Consider the following 18,622-nt stretch of genomic DNA (forward strand, 5'->3'; position numbering starts at 1 on the left):
CTACAAACCTATCAATTACAGCTTGTGAGCTGTGAGCTCACTCCTCAGCATGTCTGGCAAATCATTTCAGCATATGCTTAACTTTAAATCTTCAGCTGTAACTATTTTATTCTAAGTATTAGTACGTAGTCTCTGAGAGTTCTCAAGTACTTCACTGATATGTTCAACTAACTAAATAAAAAAAAATACAAGGCAGAAAAGAATTTGTCCTTGATTTGAGGTGCTTTCACTGTTGGTTTGGAAAACGTGTTTTATCACTAAATTATTTCTGATCTTTGCAAAATTATCATTGTTACAGAAATTACTCCTTGACAAAGTGTCAGAGCTGGGATTATTATGTTTTCTTGTTTTGTGGTTGCTTATTACCAGACACAAATCTTTGGCAACAGTGTCTTCAGAGCTGGGGGAAATGTGTGTAAAGTTGTGTCAGCATTGCAAATGAATTTACAAGCATGTCTTTTAAAACATTTTTTGTACCTTCTGTCTTACTGCCTACAATATAGCAGCAATATTCTAGATCGCTTTGGAAACGTGTGCAGTGATTCTCACACAAACTGTATGTATCCAGAGACTGAGTTTTCAGCTGAATGACACCCTAACCTCCATTTTTGTGGTTGTGAGTTGTAGCTGATGGGCCATGCTGTGTTTTCTATTTAATCTTGCTATCCGAGTCATGTTGTAGACAACCAGTGAATACATAAGAGCATTAGCAAAATCAGTTTATACTAAAGACAGTATTTTCATTACACAACACATTGACACTGATCATGTTTTGCATATGAAAGATCACAATACAATCATGCAATAAAGAATAACTGCTAGGTCACCGAAGTACTTGCCATATCACTTGGTAGTAAACAAGAACTTGCTTCATAAAATCTGCCTTTCTACTAAATTCATGCCTTGAAAGTTTTATTTAGACCTAAAAGAGGGTGGGGGGTTTCATTAGGAGACAGAACATCTCTGTTTAGTCTTTTTGTTCCTTCATGAATTCAGTTTGCTGAAAAAGCTCTGACTTGTACAGAGTGTCACTTGTTTAAATTAGGGCTTTCCTATTCAAATAACCTTATTCTATTTCTCTGAAAAGTTGCTTTAGGCAAGCCAAAAATGGGATCTTTATTTCACACAGAAGAGATGTGAACACACTGGCTTGGAGGAGGATGGGTTCCATGTAGCTTTTCTGACTACAAACATGGCAAATGAGACTGCAAATATTTTCATTCTTGTAGACAGAAGTCACTCTAAGCTCCAGTTTTGCCTTCTACAGTCTTACACCCTCTGATGTGGATTGCCTATAAGAACTGTTTCCACTTCATTGATTTCTGTTGGTTTTTTTTCCTAGCCCCTCTCATATCTGTTGCTAACACACTGGTGTAAGAGGGAAAATAAATAACAAATATGCTATTAAACTGCAGGATCCTAGTGAAAGACTGCAAGAAACTCAGGCTTTTCCTGGGAGTGCTAACATGATTCATACTGTATGTTTGTATGACATCGGCAGCTGTAAGACTTAGGAGGGATTCTTTCAAAAAGGTTGTTCTTTTCACATCTCTTCAAGTATTTGCAATTGTGAGTCTTCATGGGAAGTCTGTGTTTAAGCATAAGAGTGCTCCAGACAAATTATTATTGCAAGTGGATCATTCAGGACCATCCACTTGCATCTTTTAGCTTCAATCTCAATGACTCTAGCTCCAGCTCATGAGCCCAAGACACAGGTTCACGAGGACAATATTACTGGATCTTTGAGTAGTGGCCAGAGCTAGCCCATGAAGACAATGGGTCATGGATTTCTGATTCAGTGAGCCACAATGAAAAAAAAGAAAATTTAAAAAGTTTCACAGTTCTGATTTTTCCAAGGTGTTTTGTTTCATGCTTAAATTTATTTAACACTTTTGCAGCTCTTTTAAAAATTGAGCCAAATATAAAATTGACCTGCCATTTCCAAATCCAGAGTCAAGAGAGTTTACTTAAAAATATCAGAATGAAACATTTAATGTTTCTGATTCTTCCCCTCCTATTTTTCCAGCTGAAACAATTAAGAAAGTTAGATTGATGTTCCCAAATACTCTTGTCCCCTTGAATGCAACTTGTTTAATGACTTGACTATGTAAAATAAAATCCTTGTTACTCCAAAGTAGTGCAAAACAATCTTTTCTCTAAACCCAAGAAGTTCTGCAGCAAGAGGACTCCCAGTGGGCAGACTGCTCTCATACTATCCCATACAAGCAATCAAATGTTGTGCACACTGAAGCAGTTAAAGCTCTAATTGTAGATGTTGGCAAGTAAACACCTTGCTTTCATAAAGGCTAATATGCGTTAAGACTTTGTGACTGAACTGCTGAAAGCGCTTGTATTTTTATTTACATCATTGTTTATAACTTGAATACTCCCTTGAAGTGTTGGAAACAAACACAAGCGCACCCATGCAGAACAACACCTCTGTGGAGACAGAAGTCGGAATGGCATATGGACAAAACAATACACTGTTAAGCTCAATTACACAAGTGCAAAGACTTAAAAGAAGGACTGGAACCTGCAGGGTTTTCCATGTGGGAAGAGCCCGTCATGTGAACGGACTGATGCTGATTTTGCTCCATCTCTTTTTTTACATGTGTCATTCCAGAAAGCAACAATAGACTACAAAGTCATACCACAGTTACATAGCCCACTGAGGCCTGCAAGGCTGAGGAATTCCTTTTATGGCCCTTGCATATATCCGTATTTCAAAGCTGTTAACACTATAGATGATAGTCTTCATCGTGCCACAGTCACATCACAGGTAAATGACTGTATCACTGTCTGCACAGAAGACGTGTACCTTTCTGAAGTCACTGCGATGCACTTGAGTGCAGTCCAGTATTGTCAAGGGAAGGCAGTACTTCTGGAATATTAAGTTCCTTTTAGAGTCTACAGACTGTGCATATTTGATGCCAATAACTCTCAAAAGTCTTATGAACAGCAAACTGGGATTGCTAATGGTGATGTTTCTTGTTATGGAATTATTATTTTTGTTCCTCTTGCATGTTAACTGTTTCACATTTTAATATCTGCTGTGAGACTGTTAGATGATACTGGAAGCCAAAGTTGAGGAATGGAGTTCAAAATCCCACATATTATTCTAGAAGCACTATTTATTTTAATAACTATGAGCTCCACATGAGGACTGTTACACCAAATAACATGAAGAAAACTCTGTGGCAGACAGGCCCACTGCCTTTGCTGAAATCTACATGGCAGTGCCAGCTACTTTCTGAAGGATATTTACCAAGGCTTTCAACTTTTTCTTGATGTTCTTCAGATGCTGTCGGTAGCTGAAAGCTTCATTCACTGTGACCCTGTGCTCCAACATTCCACTGAGTTCAGTGGTTTGGATGCAACCTCAGCTGATGCGCTGATCCCAAACAAAAATAAATTTTTTCCAGGTAACAGTGTCTCATCATTGAGAGACATGCAAACAAGTAAATAAAAAGTCAGTTGATTTGCACCCAAGAAGCACCCAGTAGAAATCTATAAGCATGTGCAGAACAGAAAATAACTGTAAGCCCAGCACTTCAAAGTATCAGATGTACAGTGCATAAATTATATAGTTAATCTGACTTTGCACAGTAAGTGGGTTTACTATGGGTTGTGCAGTTCATCTGGGCACCATATGCTCAGAAGGTCTAACACTGTGGAAGTACTGCATACTTTGTGGAGCTGATCTGCAATGCGCAGTGAATGTGTCTAGGATTTCCAGATATCCAGCAGCCCAAGCAGAGCTGCTATTCTGGTGAAGCTGTTCCAGACAATTGTCAGCATTTTCAAATTCTGCCCCAACAAATTTACCATGAACAAAAAAAGGACACGTCTGGTGAAAGCCAGCTGTATGGTAGGTAAGAAAAATACAAAAAAAATTCCATTCCTATATATTAGACTTTTATTATTGACCTTACACCAGCACCTCAGACTGCTAAGTCACCTCCTCAAGATGTATGAGACATATTTATAGATGAAAGTATCAAAGCATACAGAAATAACACAATAACCTAAAGTGTTAAATAAATGTCAAATAAAGAAGTTAAATAAAGTTAAATAATAAGCCAAATTAAAAAAAAAACAAACCAAACAAAAAACCACAACAAATAACATAGAACTCCAGTTCTACACATAGGTCCTAAGCAGAAATACATGATACCATTGTCAAATCAGGGACTATGGGCTAAACTACTTCAATATGTGTGATTCCCATGCACTTAACCTGAAGAAGTGTACATTCACTGGATATCTGAGAACTGAATTTGTTCTGCATACAGCTGTGACCATTCCTTTTTCAATATTCTTTCTCCTTCAGAACTGGAGTTACTCACTCCAGCTGTGAGTAGGAAGTTCCTGAGAAGTTAGGCGAGCATGGCAAAGCAGGTCACTTGAAGATGACATGTTCTGGGCCAATAACCCCATTCACTCACCCGGGATTCCTTTTCCTTCAGACACCGTCTAGCGTTACTGTGCTTGGTATTGATTGCCAGGGCACTAGACATTTGGTTGCTGTTGTTTGATGAAAGCAGCTAATTGGAATGCTTCCTCTGAGGAAATCCATTGACACACATGGGCTCCTTTGTACCTGTGCATATATGTAGGTGATAAGTTCTGAAACCTACATAAGGAAAACTCACAATATGCTGTTTAGGTGTAGCATAAATGTAACTAACTGTTCTTGCTTTGCTAAACTTGTACTCATAACTTGCAATTCAATTCCATCACCTGAAATAAAATACTTGACACAACTGTAAGTTAAATGTCAGCCCTCTTTCTTGTCAGAGAAGACACCTTTTCCATTCAGCAGTATTAATCAACTTATCTTACTTGAAAAATATTTTTTTTTCTGGAAAACTCCCAGAGAGTTGGGTTTTGAAAGCAGTCTTACAGAAATTCAATAGAAAATAATATGGAGTGATTCAAATGGAAAGGACTGAACAGTGCAATATAAATCCTGATACAAGACTGCAGATGTTTTAAATACAAAGATTTTTAAACCCGATATTCATCCATGTTATACCAATGATATGAACAAGCAGAATCAAAGCCCTGCAGTAAAGTAGAAAAAGTGTATTTCTATACCGTGCATGAAATTGAAAATGAATCATATGCTACAGCATAGTTTCTTCAGACATCTTTTTCCAAAGCCAACAGCTTCATGGTAATATAATTTAGGTGATGAGCATGCTTGGATAAATGCCATGTGGGCCACAAACTATCTACTCCACCAAAAGAAACTGCTGTCCTGACTTATCCCAGCTTCCTTTGCACCCCCCATTTTCATTTTTTCCAGTGCAGTAATTGCAATAGCATTGACATGAGTCAGGACTTACTCCAAAATTCTCCATAGCTCCTTTTAGAAAATACATAGGGGTATATACTGAAAGTATCTCCTGACAAGCAGGAGATCTTTTGGGGATTATGTTGCCATCCCCTCTCTCCACCTGCCCTTTCTCTTCCCTTTATTTTTTGTTGCTTATGAGACGGATGGTTATTATCAGTTTATTATTACTGTTTTTCCACAGACTTTCTCAAATGTCAAGTGAATCTGATCTGGAGTTCAGGCCCATAATTACACTGGACTGACTCCAGGAACTCGTAAATAAATTGGTGGTGGCTGCAATGGCTGCCAGGGCTCTGTCATTCTGCTCTTCTGAGGGTGGACAGAGGCTTTGGCTCTTTTCTAAAATTCTACACTTGCCCCAGAGTTTTTCACACCTTCTTTTAAAAGACTCTAGGCTTCCTCACTGTAGTTTGGCATAGTCTTACTTGGGAAGAGAAAGCTACTAGCCTGCCACATTGTTGAATACATTAATTTAGAAAAGCAGCTGAAATGTAGATTGTTACTTTTTTTCTGCTTCCTCCATATGTGGAAACCTCCCAGGAACACACATATTTCTGTCTCTCTGCTCTGGCCTCTTTGTTGACATTAATAGTTTACACTGGGCTCTACAGCGAGGCACATCTTTGTCATAGCAGACTGACTGTGCTGAGCTACAGAGGTCAGTTCCAAAGCTTGGCAAGAAAGTCCCTTAAGTGTGGAGATGTCTGGATTCAAGAAAATGGATTTGAAAGGAGCAGGCACAACATTCATTCACAGACCTGGCTTACTGAAGTCTGAGAAGTTTACTAGTAAATTTAAATGTTACTCTCAAGCCTGTTTCTAATCATATCAATGCATATACAGCACAGCATCTGGTTACAGAAGGGAATCTCCACCCAGTGCAGGCTTGAACTTAAAATGCTGCTACAGATGTTTATCTTCTGATGCCTTCAACACTTTTTTCCTGAAAAACCTCAAATAAACTACTCAAGCACATCATGAGAGCTGATTCAGGATATGTAACTATTCAGAAACTGGTTCCTTTCCTTCAGCCTCATCTGCAGTTAGAACTAGTCCCCACGTCAGCCATCAAATGGTGCAGATGGCAGCATTGGTCACGATTTGCACAACTTCAGTGGGTTTGTACCAGAAGCTAAAATAATTCCTGAAATCAGAGCTAATTCTGAGTGCAGACAAGGCCTCGTACTGCCAACTAGTTCCAAATGTTTTTAAGATGTGAATACTTGTATGCTGCCAATGAGACTGAGATGACCAATTCTTTTCACACGGGTCACTCTGAGGCAAGCAAACAGTAACAGTATTTCATCGGTCCTAACCTAGTTCATATTCATACCAGTCACATAAAGGTGAAAGTTGCTAGACTCCTTTATAGTAGGTTAAGTCATTGTGTCTTCTGCAAAGTACTTTTCAAAACAAAGCAAGATATTTCATGGAGTGAAAAACACTGAATTCTTTGCAAAAGAATGTCACTTCTTTCCTATATCCCCCCCAGGGAGCCCCATTGTTTAAATAAGCATTTGCTTGTGCCCCAAAGTACAGATGGTTTTGACTCCCATCATAAATCAAACATGCTTGTGTCTAACACATTCAGAAAGTGGGGAAAATCATCTTTTTAACTGACATGGATTAAGATGGCTGGTCTGACCAAATTATACTTCTTTAATAATCTTAATTCTTTGCTGGTTCTTCTGGGAACAAAAGATTCAACATCATTGTGCCTCCCTTTCTTCCCTTGGAATTCAAATCAATCTTTTACTCTATTTTAATGTAAATTTGAAATAATCATGTAACTGGATCATGGATTAAGTTTGCAGGAGAAAAATCTCTGGCAGAAGATGGCAGGGACTGTGCCTAAAGTTAATCCAAACAGAAAACATCAGTTCCGAACTAGGGTGAAAACAGAGCTCTTGTTAAATGAGTTGCAGGTTTTCAGTTGTAAAAGTTCCATCAAGAAACCGTTCTGATATCTGAAAACAAATAAGGACAGCATCATATCAATCACAACGAAAGCAAATTTAACATTTCAATTACTTTTTTCTCCCCTCCACTCAGACAATTCTCTCAGGCCTGTGTTACAGGCCATTTTTTGCAAGATCAGAATTCCATCTCTAAACCTTGACAATCCTAGTGAGAAAGTGCTGCCTCTTTTTTTCCTTAAGGAAAGGGAAGGCCTTTGATAGTTTCAAATAGGGATGTTGGACAACAGGACAAATTATGTTGAAAGACAGCAGGATAAACCATATTTTCAAGGTCACTTTTTTAATCCAAGATTTTTAACCTTGCCTTGGTTAAACCTTGGTTTGTCTTTGACCTCCTTTCCATGCTAGCTTTCCTCCTTCTCTCCCTCAATCAGACTGGAAGGACACGTCTATGCTTCTTTGATGTGGGTTTCATGTATCTGCACAAAGTAATTCATAACCACTAGGCAAAAGGCATGTGCCCACACCACATCATTATCCTGCAATTAAGAAACTTCTGCCTGCCACAAAGCTATAAAACCCAGCAACATTTCAAGCTAAGCCCTCAATATTCATCTAGAGCACAAAGCTGCTGTAGTGCTGCAGACAAAGATACTTTGTAGTGTGCCTTGTGAAATACTTGCTGGGTGTTGATTTGAAAGTTTTTAGGTTTGCCTCATCTTAGTATGTTTCCACACCTTAAGATTTTCTCCTGTTTCTCTGCACAGACTTCACGCAGATATGGAGAAGATAGCTCTACTCTTGCATATGCAACTGAATGGAACAGAAGCACCTCCAGCTGCGGTGTAGAGAGCACCTGGAGAAGGATGTTTGGTCATCCCATCACTTCTTTTGGTGGACTTGGCAGTGTTAGGTTTGCAGTTGGACTCGATGATCTTAAAGGTCTTTTCCAACTTAAATGATTCTATGTATTCTGTTCAGTTCCATGTGTTCTCTACCTAAGTTCTCAGGTTTAACATATTCTTCAAATGATTCCCCCTTTGGTAATTCTCTGTGTGGTATGTGCTATGGTCAAGTTTCAGGTTGCTTTGCAAGATCTGATCAAGCGAAGCAGGGCTTGAATTCTCCACGTAATTCGCTTAGAAAAACATTTGTCTAAAGTAAAAGATTAGAGTGAGAGGAAGATAAAAGGAAGGATGATTCTACCTTCTGGGCTGTTTAATGTAAAAAAATTTGAATGCTTTGTTTCCCTTTTGCTGTGTGGACAAGTACCTTTGCTGCACCACTGAGGTGAGGTCTACAACATCATAATCGTATTTCCACAATCTTCGTAACGATGCCTCAATTTTAAACAAGCGCATCTGAGAAAAAAAAAAAAGTTTCTCCCTTTAAATAAAAAGCAGTGATGACTTTCTGCTTCCCCCAGCTTCTACCCCAAGTGGTCCCAGCAGTAGGGAGAAAGCAGGACATTCATTGAATTGTTCCTCTAGACAGCCTTCTCCACAAGGTCTTTCCAGGATCTGCTCCAGCCCAGCAGGAGCAAACTCTGCAATTTGGTTGAGATGGCCTGGAAAAGTTGCGCGAGTTAATAAAGAGAACAAAGTCCTACGTCTCTGAATGTACGCTACAGACAAACACTGTCCAGAAATGTTGCTCATGCAGGAGCCATCCATACTCATGCTAATGCGCGAGTCATGCTGTTGAGCCCTGCCTAGCTCCTTTGCTGTACTGGAGCTCTCTCGTTGGGCCTGGTCCTGTTTAAATAAATAATTAAATATCCTTTTGGCCAGGCACGGTGAAAGGCACCCAAAAAACTCCCACAACGCTTCAACACGTTGGCCGTAGAGGCCGGCACGGCTCGATGAGGTGGAAGGCCTGGCTTCGGGTCCCGGGTACCCTCACACCCGCGTCCGCGAGGGCTCCCGAGCCCGCGGCACGCCGCCGCCTCACGCTCCCCGGCCGGCAGGGCCGGGAGCCTGAAGCCGACCTGCCGCTGAGGTGACCTCCGAGGTACCGACGTGCCGGGACGCTGCACCTCGGTACCCGTCACGCCGCGGCCTTCACCGGCGGTATCCCCCGCTCCCCGCGGGGCTCGCTCGGGCAGAGGCGCCCCGAGGCCGGCGCGGACGGCGCCCGAGGCAGGGCCCGACACTTCCCTCGGGCCTCCGCTGAGCCCCGGCCCGCCACTCGCGGCCCGGCGGGACGAGGACGAGCTGGTGCCGCCGCGTTACCTCAGCCTCCCCTCAAGGGCTTCACCCCGGCGCCGGTGGCCGCTACCTTTGCCCGGGGCTCTCGGCAGGCGGCTCCGCCCGGGCGAAACGTGCCGCTCGTCTCGCCGCCAGCACAGGTCACCCGCGGTGGCCCGGCTCCGCGCCCCGCCGCCACGCCTCGCCCCCCGCCACGCCGGGCGCGGCCCCTTTAAGGAGTGGAGCAGCGCCTCCAGGAGGCGCGCGGAGGCCGGACGAGCCGGGCGGGGGGCGCGGGGCGCGGGGCGCGGGCGCGGGGCGGGGGCGGGGCCGGCGCGAGGGGCGCGTCCCTTCCCTTCCCGCCCCGCGTGGGGCCGCGTAGCGCCGCGCCGGCCGTTGCTCCCCGCACGCCCGGCCGGGGTCGGGCACGTCCGCTCCCCGCCAGGGCGCTGAGGTGAGGTGAGGGGCGCTGCCCCGCCCCGCCCCGCTCCTCCGAGGAGGCGGCCCCCTGCGGCGGGGGGCCGCGCCGCTTCCCCCGCCCCACTCCGCCCCGCCGGCCGGCCGGAGGGAGGAACGAACGGACGGACGGACGGACGGACGGACAGGACGGAGGCCGCCGCCGCCGCCGCCGCCGGAGGCTGTGGCTGCCCCCGAGCCGCCACGGCTGTGAGGTGAGTGGCGGCGGCGGCCGCGGCCGCGCTCGCCGCTTCTTCCCCGCGGGAGGGAAACCCGCGTGGGGCCGGGGCGGGCGCTGCCCCCGGGGCACGGCCGCCGCCTTTGACGAGGCGCCGCGGGATCCTCGCTCGTCCTGCAGCGGGTTTCCGTCGCGAAGGTGCTGCACGAAACTTCCCCGCTTCCTCCCTCCTCCCCTCCCGCCCGGGGCCCAGCTGTCACCCCGGCTTCGGGCTTTCTCCTCAGCGCAGCAACATGTGGAGGATGCCGGGCTGGCGCCCAGCCTGCCGTCCCCGCCGCGGGTGTTCCCGCACGGGCTGCGGGAGCACCTGCTGTCGGGCGCAGCGCGGCGGCCGAGCGGCAGCGAGCGCCCGCCGGCGCCGCGGCCCTTCGTCCTCCGTGCCGGGGGAGGCGGGCGGACGGGCTGCGGGGAGCGCCCGGGTGCGGCGGCGGGGTGCTGCCCCGCGGGGACATCCTCGGAGCTGGCGGGAGCAGTGAGCTGGAGGCGCGGCAGAGGGTGCTGTCCCGTTGCCGCGCTTGGCGCAAGGGCTGCTTTGCAGCGGGACCCGGAAATTTTTGAAGGGGTTTTGTCTCTTTTTTTTTTTTTTTTTTTTTCAGCTGGGAAAAAAGGCATGGGCGGCGGCAGCAGCAGCGTGCACGTGTGGTGTAAAGAAAGAGGGACTTTATGATGCTGGTTGGTTACAGCATAGGGGGATACTGGGAAAGGCTGACAAAATCAACAGGTTACTTGTTTCCTGATGCGTGGAACCTCTTTGGCCCAGAGCCCAATAGCTGTGTTGGGGGGGTTGAGTACTTACCTTCCCTGGCTTAAATGGGTCAGCAGTCGTATTGCAGCTTGCCTCGACTTCTTGTCCAAACTCCAGAAAACTATGTTTGGAAAGGGGGGAAACAATGATGTGTTGTGATTAATAGGAAAAAAAAAATGAGTAGGGTATGCTGTTAGTTATGAGTGCAGTGCTTGTAGGGTTTTACATAGAGCGTGGACACCCAGTGCTGCAGAGCTGACTACTTAACAACACCTTTGGATCCATTTTGCTAATAGTGCTTCTTAAAGTCTGCACGTGATCATGGATTATGACTCTCTTAAGAGAGACTTAAGTGGTGTTGCACAGACTGAGTATACTCAAGTTTATTACTTGGCAGGGGGCAGCAGCATGAGGCCTGGGAAGCAAATAGGAACTGAAAATTATTTGTTTAGTTTTGATATTGTTCTCGGTCTTCGACAGCTGTTAGTGTCATCATAGACTGATCGTAGCTCAGATAGCATCTCATGTGCTGAAGGACAGTACTCTTATCCTGGTAGATACATAGCTCTTCTGGGTGTGCGAACAGTTCCTCTGATAGCTTATGGAAAACGTTCTGAACTAGTCTGGTTATTTTTATCATGGCAAGTGTGTTTCTTTAAGAGTAAATCAAACTATATCATACAAAAAAATGTTCTCAGCCTGTAATTCTCTTAATCTCTTGTGTTCAAAATGAGAACAAAAGCCACCTGAAAATGGAAACCTCTGTTGACTGATTCACATGGCTGATGAGGTTTATGACAACAGAACTGTGTGCAGTGTTACTACGTCGAGGTGTTGTTACCTCTGACCCGAAAGTGCAGTTCAAGGTGAGGATGTGCTGTACTCTGGGTCTGTGTGCTGCCCTCTGTAACCAACAGTGGTAGAGGACTAGCCTGTGTTTTCAGAGAAACAGTCCTGGTTTCTTGATAGTCTGTGTCAAGCCTCCAGGAGACAGAGGTGCCTGTTGTGGAGACAAGAGGAAGGAATAGTGGTAATGTGCTCAGCTCTTGAAACACAGGCCTGACCACTGTTCCTGACACAAGAAATTCTTCCCTGGTGGGATGTTCAGAGACCTGATATGTCATCCTGTTTTCCTGTGCTTCTTGAGGCCTCAATAAAAGGGTATTGGCCTGGTCCTTAAATGCATCTGGCCGTAGGTAACAGCACGGTGAGATGCCCTAGAGTTCTTTGCTCTTTTTCAGTTCTGCTTTGCTTACCTGTCTGAAGACTTTGTTGGATGTTATTGTAATAAGTGAAATGCATTCAAAATTATTCTTTGCTATCCTGTTAGGAAATATGCTTCAGCTTTCACTTTAAAGGAGTTGTGTTAATTATAAGACTGAATGAGCTGTATCCTGGTGTGGATGTGTGTGTCTGTAAGTTTATCTGGCCATGGTATCATTATTAACGTCTCTGATACAGGACAGTGTCTGTCCTGTGTAGAAACTTCTGAAATCACCACAGGAAAATCATGGGCTTTTCAGTAGTAAAGTTCTGAACAAAATTCCTGTCTTCAGGTGAGTGTTAGCTCCTGCTAGGTGCAGCCTGACTGTATTCCCCTGGGGGAATCATTTCACGCTCTTTGTTTCCCTAGAAGATTTATAGTTCCCAACTGCACTGCTCAGTTCTGTGTGGATGCAAACCATGCTGACTCATATGCTGAACTGTTGCAGCCTTGCTCCATGTAAACACAAGCACACTTCTAAAATATTTAATTTGTAATGTCCTCTGTGGAGAGCTATCCCCACAGCTCCTGGCATAATTCCCAGAAGCAGCAGATTCTGGGGTACTGGGAGTTTCAAAGGCCATTGGTGCCCAGCGGGATAACCGTCTGAACTAGTTTGGTGTAGTTTATCCTGGCACTGGGACAGTTCAAACTGAACAGGTATTTAATCTTGCTTAAAGCAAGTCTGCTTTGAACAATACTTCGTATATGTATAAATGATTTGGAGCCTGTTGGGACATGGCTGTCAGGAGATCTACATGGTAGGGAAATCTTTGTTATGGCACGTAAACTTTGGTGTAGATGTACCTCCTAACAGTTTTTTTAAAAACCTTATCTGTGTGCAGTTATAGTAAAATCAGGAACAAGCTATTAAAAGAATTGTTTTCTTAGTTCATCTGTGGCAAATAACAGCAGGAATTGTTTTGTGAAAGAACTGAGTTTATATCCACATGTAAAATGCTTGTTAAAAAGAACTTCTCAGGAAGATGGAAACTCACCCTCCCATTCATGCACACAAATACCCTGATAGGTCTTCTAATTGAAAATAAACTACAATATATGATTTGACTCCAAAGAAGGCGAGTGGAACCACAGAATTATTTCCAAGTACACTTATTTTGTCTGTACCTGGTAAGTACAGCATTGGAATTTTGAGATAAATACCTTCTCCTTTAAAGCAGTAATTAGTTTAGTGGGGACTAATTGATGAGGAACTAGAGTTCCTTGGGTTTTTTGTGGGTTTTTTATTTGTTTTTGGTTTTTGTTTAATTTATTATTGTGATCTTGGTTGAAAGAGTAATCCATTATGGTTAAGTATGGGGAGTAATTTGGGAGAGGTTTAGTGCAGCTTATGGATGGTCCAGATCATTCACATCTCACTTGCTTATGTAGGTTGACTGTCAGTGCATTACCTGTAACTGTTAAAAATCACCCGTTTGCTGAACTGTGCTAAGCTTTGCTGATGTCCTAACTCATTCCAACACCCTGCACTTGTTTCAAGCTTCCATTCTTACTTTATTTATTTTGAGAACAAGACTTTAGAGACACTAGAGTAGTGGGATGTGCTCAAAGCTGGATAAATCTGGGTAGCAGAACTGGTTCAAAACTCTGGAGAAAAAGCTCCTGATGTAGTTGGGGCTCTAGAGCTCATATTGAGGTCTCTTGGGGATACAGGCCATCGCTCCCTCAGCTACAACATGGCAGCAGTTGCAGCTGCTCCTAGCAAGTGCAGCATCAGTGCAGCTGGAAGAGCAAATCTGTGCTCTTACCTTTACAGATGGTAGGATTTGAAGGTAGCATGCCTGTTACTGCTTTGCCTGCAGGAAGGGCACTTAGCATAATAGTATTTTGTTACCAGAAGCATCTTTCCTGGAAGTGTGATTCAAGGCTCTACTTATTTTCCTTCTTTATTCAGTATGTATATTCCATTTATATGGGGAGTTTCTTAGAAATATGGCTTAATTCACAAATGGATTTCACTAGAAAGTCTTTATCAGAAGTCTGAAATTGAAGTGTACAGATGTGGCATTTTGTTGCTTAGGTGGGCTGAGAGATGTGCTTACCATTGACAGAGTCCCATTAATTACAAGACAGAATCTTACAACCCATATTTCAGAATCCTCCTTTCTGTGATGGCTATTAGTGGCATTTTTCTTTGTAAAAGTGAAGGAGGTTAAAAATTGTGCCTGCATCTGTTATTGTTGCTATGACAGCTGTCTTTGTCCAGTTTTAACTATCATATTCTGAATAGCTCTTAACTGGGGTTGTAACGTTAATGACTATGTGCAGAGGGAGGAAATCTTTCAATGCCCTTTCCTTCTCTCAGTCAAAAAATGTTTCTTTTGAGTATAACTCAAAAGAGTACTCAAATACTCATTGAGTTTTGAGTTTGATATATTTTTGATCAAGATGCAGTGGGTTGAAACATTCCATTACTAACTCTGTTTTGGTGCCTAGCATAATTAGGGGTGATATGGTTACAGTATAAAGTAGTAGCCGGTTTGTTAGCACTATTTAATCACAGTTTGTCTTGAGCAAGACAGATGGTACCACTGATACTGTGCTTCTGAGACGTGGAAACTGGGAAGATAACTTGAAGTAAGGTGATGCAATTTTTGTGCAAGGTCACGTACAAAATTGTGTTGTCTTCAGATGGCAATTGTGAAACAAGCGACTACTCCTTGCAACATGCTATCGGTCATTGCATAAGCAGCAGCAAATAAGGACTATCCCTCTGTCTAGATATAAGCAGTGGGATGTATTGTCTTCAGGTGCCAACTTACTTTTACACCCATGTGCAACACTAGTGTAAAAAAGCTGTAAAATAGCCCTTGTTTATTCCAACCCTCCTTTCTAGCATACTGAACATCTTCCTCTAAAGTGGATAGCTAACTTCTGTGTAGTCAGTGTCTATATTACGAGTTTGTATACGGTTGTCTTCCTGATGCTAGCTGGAAAATACTGTCATGAGAGAAGTTTTTTTAATATGTTAGGTGGCAGCATGTTGGTCTGAACAACACATTATTGGAAACTGTTGGTGGTAAAGTAGCAGCAGTTTGGAAAGCTCTGTGACCCTGATCCAGACTTGTTTTAAAGGGTAACTTCTAATACAGAACCTTAAACGGTTTAGTCCAGTTGGAGGGCCAGCTGTCTATTTTGGAAATCAGACTGCCGCCTTTTAAGATGAAAGCCATATTTTTGCGAATATGAACTCTTTTGTATCTACTCGCTGTGCCTTGTCTGAGGGAAGGAGCAGCTGTAGTGCATTCGCCAGACCTGCATTTGGCTGTTGCTGCCATTGTGTTGTGTGTAAACACGTACCATTATTTTGGATCACATAGCAGCCTGTTCAAAAGGGTCTCACATTCCCCAGCTGTTCTGCAACTTTTCCATCTCTGAGCTTGCCAGCTGGTTAATACAGGCAACTGTAGCTGCATTTGTTTCTCTGGTGTTAAGTATTAGCGGAGATAAAATTGACTTTTGTTAAATGCTAGGTGCTGTGAGCCCCTCTCGTGCTTCTAATGGACTTAAACAAAAAGTGGACTGTTCTTACTGTATCAAAGTTGTCAGGAGTTTTCTTTGCCACTAGTTGGACAGATTGTATAAAAATCTTGTTTTCTTAGATTTGGCACAAATATGAAATACAATTGTGTTTACATGTATATGTATATCCACAGCCCGTGGTAGTAACTAATCCAAAAGAACAGAGGTATGAAAAGGTGCTCCTTAAACCCATGTCAACAGCTCTTTTGTTTCCCCACTTCTCTGAACAATGTTCAGTTTAACAAGGCTTCCTCTGCTCTCTTGTCAGCCAACCCTTTCATTTACCAATTCTTGAAATAGTTTTATTTCAGTGGCAGCACTGATCAGATAGGATGTTGAGGAAAGAACAGGGGCTCTGAAATGCCTCGTATCTGCAGTGAGTGCTCAGTCCCGGTGAGGGACCATAGGCTGAGCCCTGCCTTCTGGCTTTTCCCATCCAGCCTGTTCCCTTTGCCATGAAAGGGATAGGAAATGTCCAGAAAACATTTTGTGTGGCTGAACTCTTTTCTGCAGCAGTGAATCCATAACTATCTCCCTGGAGAAGTTAAAAGGCAGACTATCTTTGTGTGGTGAACTTCAGTGAAAGTTTTGAACACAGTAAATTCAAGCACCTTTGGAAAAGAAAGATAATTCTGTTAATGACTAAAGTTACTGTTCTAAATACTTAACCTGTTCTACAATGTCAGTTTGAAACTTTGGGTGAGAAGGAGCATATACTTTGTTACTGCAAGAGATTGTTAAAGATAGTGATAAAGCTAAGTTTTCAGAGGCTTGAGCTGGTTTCATTAACTAGTATTCCATAATCCCTTACAAGGAGATAAATTAGGCATTTTCTTGAAAACATACTTAATGCAGTTTGTAGTTGAATAATGTAAATTTGAACTTTTCTGGCTGTGTGAATCATTTCATGGTGAAGGAGACTGGAAGGGAATGACTTGTGCATTCTTGCTGTTGATAGCAGAAAAGGCTGACTCTGCCCCAGGCTCCTAGTTACCCATTGTAACTGGTCTGAAAACCCTATTATTCAGAGAGGAAATGTTCAGGTGACTGTAGATATATTTCTTTTTTCCTACCTTTTTTTTTTCTTCTTTCACCAGGCCTACTCTATCCTAGCTGGTTGTAGTTTTCATGTTCATGTTAAACGTCCATACTACCTAGATTATGCTAATAAGAGGATGACTGGCTTAATAATAGAGCCTTGCTCTGTAAAAAACAAAGCAAAAACATAAAAAGAAGTCTTTTCTCTTGATTTAAGGTAGCAAATTTCAGGATCTGTTTTTCATATCTCCAAATAGCTAAGAGTTTGAACTTTTCCATTCTAATGCTAGTGTCTTAAAAGGAGTTGAAACACTGTCTTTGGCTAGTTGCTTGCTCTTGTCTTCTGGAAAATTACTCTTTGCGAGTACTAAATCAGTATTTGTCTGAAATCATAGCAGAAATACAGGCTTATAGTTTGAAATGATCATATTAGATACATAGTTATGTTAGCTGAGCAAAGTCATGGATATTAGCTTAATATGTGTAGTTAATACAGAAAATGTAGAAAGGAATGTGTATTCTGGATTTAATAACTACATGTATGAACGGTTCTTCAGAAACAGGTAGCAGGCGTTCTCATTCAGAACAGCAGAATGTCTATGCTTCAAAAATAGAGGAAGACAACTGAGTGTGATACTGAGGGCAGGGAAAGATGGGTGGGGAATGGAGGAGGAACATCTGTCACAGAGAAGGTTAGGGAGTGTGTCTTAATTTTTTTTCTTTTTTTTTTTTTTTAAGTGCTGCTGATTAATTCATAAACCCCTTTGGAGTGAATCTAGGGAATGGACATAGAGGAGTTTGGGAGGAGTGGAATTTGAGAAGTATGAAAGTAAGGAGGTGTTGGTTTGTGCTCAGTTGAGCAGAGGAGGAAGACGGTATCTGATTAATAAGAGGTGTTCAATTATTAAAGGCTTTAGGAGAAAAAAATATTTATTTCTCATGGAAGGTGGTGGGAAGTCAAGTGATAAGACTTTAAATGGCAGTAAATTGCTAAACATGTTTAAAAGCAATGGGGGAAAAAGAAGGGCTTACCCCCTCACCCACCTCAAAAAACTGTTCTTCACTAAGTTGGTGGAAGTTCTGGAAATGCATAAAAATAGACCACTGCAGAAAGCTTTTTGTTAGGTTTGGGTTTGGGTTTTTTTTCGTTCTTTTAAATGAAAGGTTCTGCCAATGTTGTTAACTTGGCTTAAATTTTCTCCATCCCCTACAGGGGAAAATATTTATTTTAAAGTTTCCTCTAAACTTAAATTGGCTTCTCAGCCAATTTAAAGACATGTCTGTCCATGTAATGCCTTCCAACTCCAGGAAAGCTGACAACTGTAAGGCTCAGTGGAGGAGGAGACCTTGTGGATTGCACAGGAGAGCAGCATTTCCAGCAGCAGGGAAATTGCTGTTCTGAAAATGTAACTTGAATTACTCCCTTCAAGCTTTGTTTCCTTTTGCTGCTGTTAATGATTTCCTTTGCACAGCTAGTGGTAACTGCTGCTTTGCCTGCCTCACTTCACTGACTCTTCCACTGCTCTCTGAAACTAAAAATTACAGTATGTGTTAATTTAAAGACAGAAATAGAGCAGCGGCAGGTAGAGCTGCTTCCCCAAGCCGCAGTTTGATGTGTGATGAGAATTGTCATCTCTAACTTCGGCAGCTTAAGTTGTTTCTCTCCAGGGTGGTCATTGCAGATCTTACTGTGGGTTATCCTGCACACTGGTGAGCTTGGGTGCCTATTATCTCACAGGTTGTGCAGTTCACAACTCTAGCTGATCAGCCATGTGTATGGCATCCCAGAGCCTACTTAGACACAATTGTCTCTATCACTGGAAAGAGTCAAGGGTTTGAAAGAAGCTTACTTAAGCAAAAGTTGCAGTAATGAA

General features: G+C 43.0%; 1 protein-coding gene and 1 long non-coding RNA gene across 3 annotated transcripts in view; one reads left to right on the forward strand and one right to left on the reverse strand.

Annotated features, from left to right (window-relative positions):
* Positions 1-3,898: 3,898 nt before the first annotated feature.
* On the reverse strand, positions 3,899-9,659 carry LOC128149848 (uncharacterized). Its single transcript, XR_008237877.1, has 2 exons — positions 9,556-9,659; positions 3,899-8,639 (listed from the first exon to the last, which is right to left on the reverse strand). It is a non-coding gene; the product is annotated as an uncharacterized LOC128149848 (long non-coding RNA).
* Positions 9,660-9,899: 240 nt separating this feature from the next.
* The window catches only part of SVIL (supervillin), a 143,546-nt gene continuing 134,823 nt past the window's right edge, over positions 9,900-18,622 (forward strand). The window contains exon 1 of one of the 2 annotated variants that reach the window (XM_052805445.1): positions 9,900-10,135. The gene's annotated coding sequence lies outside the window, so the exon portion shown is untranslated. The remainder of the gene's footprint in view (positions 10,136-18,622) is intronic. The other variant, XM_052805469.1, reaches the window with a different exon arrangement.

This window comes from Harpia harpyja, chromosome 1, assembly GCF_026419915.1.
Source record: "Harpia harpyja isolate bHarHar1 chromosome 1, bHarHar1 primary haplotype, whole genome shotgun sequence".
Taxonomy (NCBI): Eukaryota; Metazoa; Chordata; class Aves; order Accipitriformes; family Accipitridae; genus Harpia; species Harpia harpyja.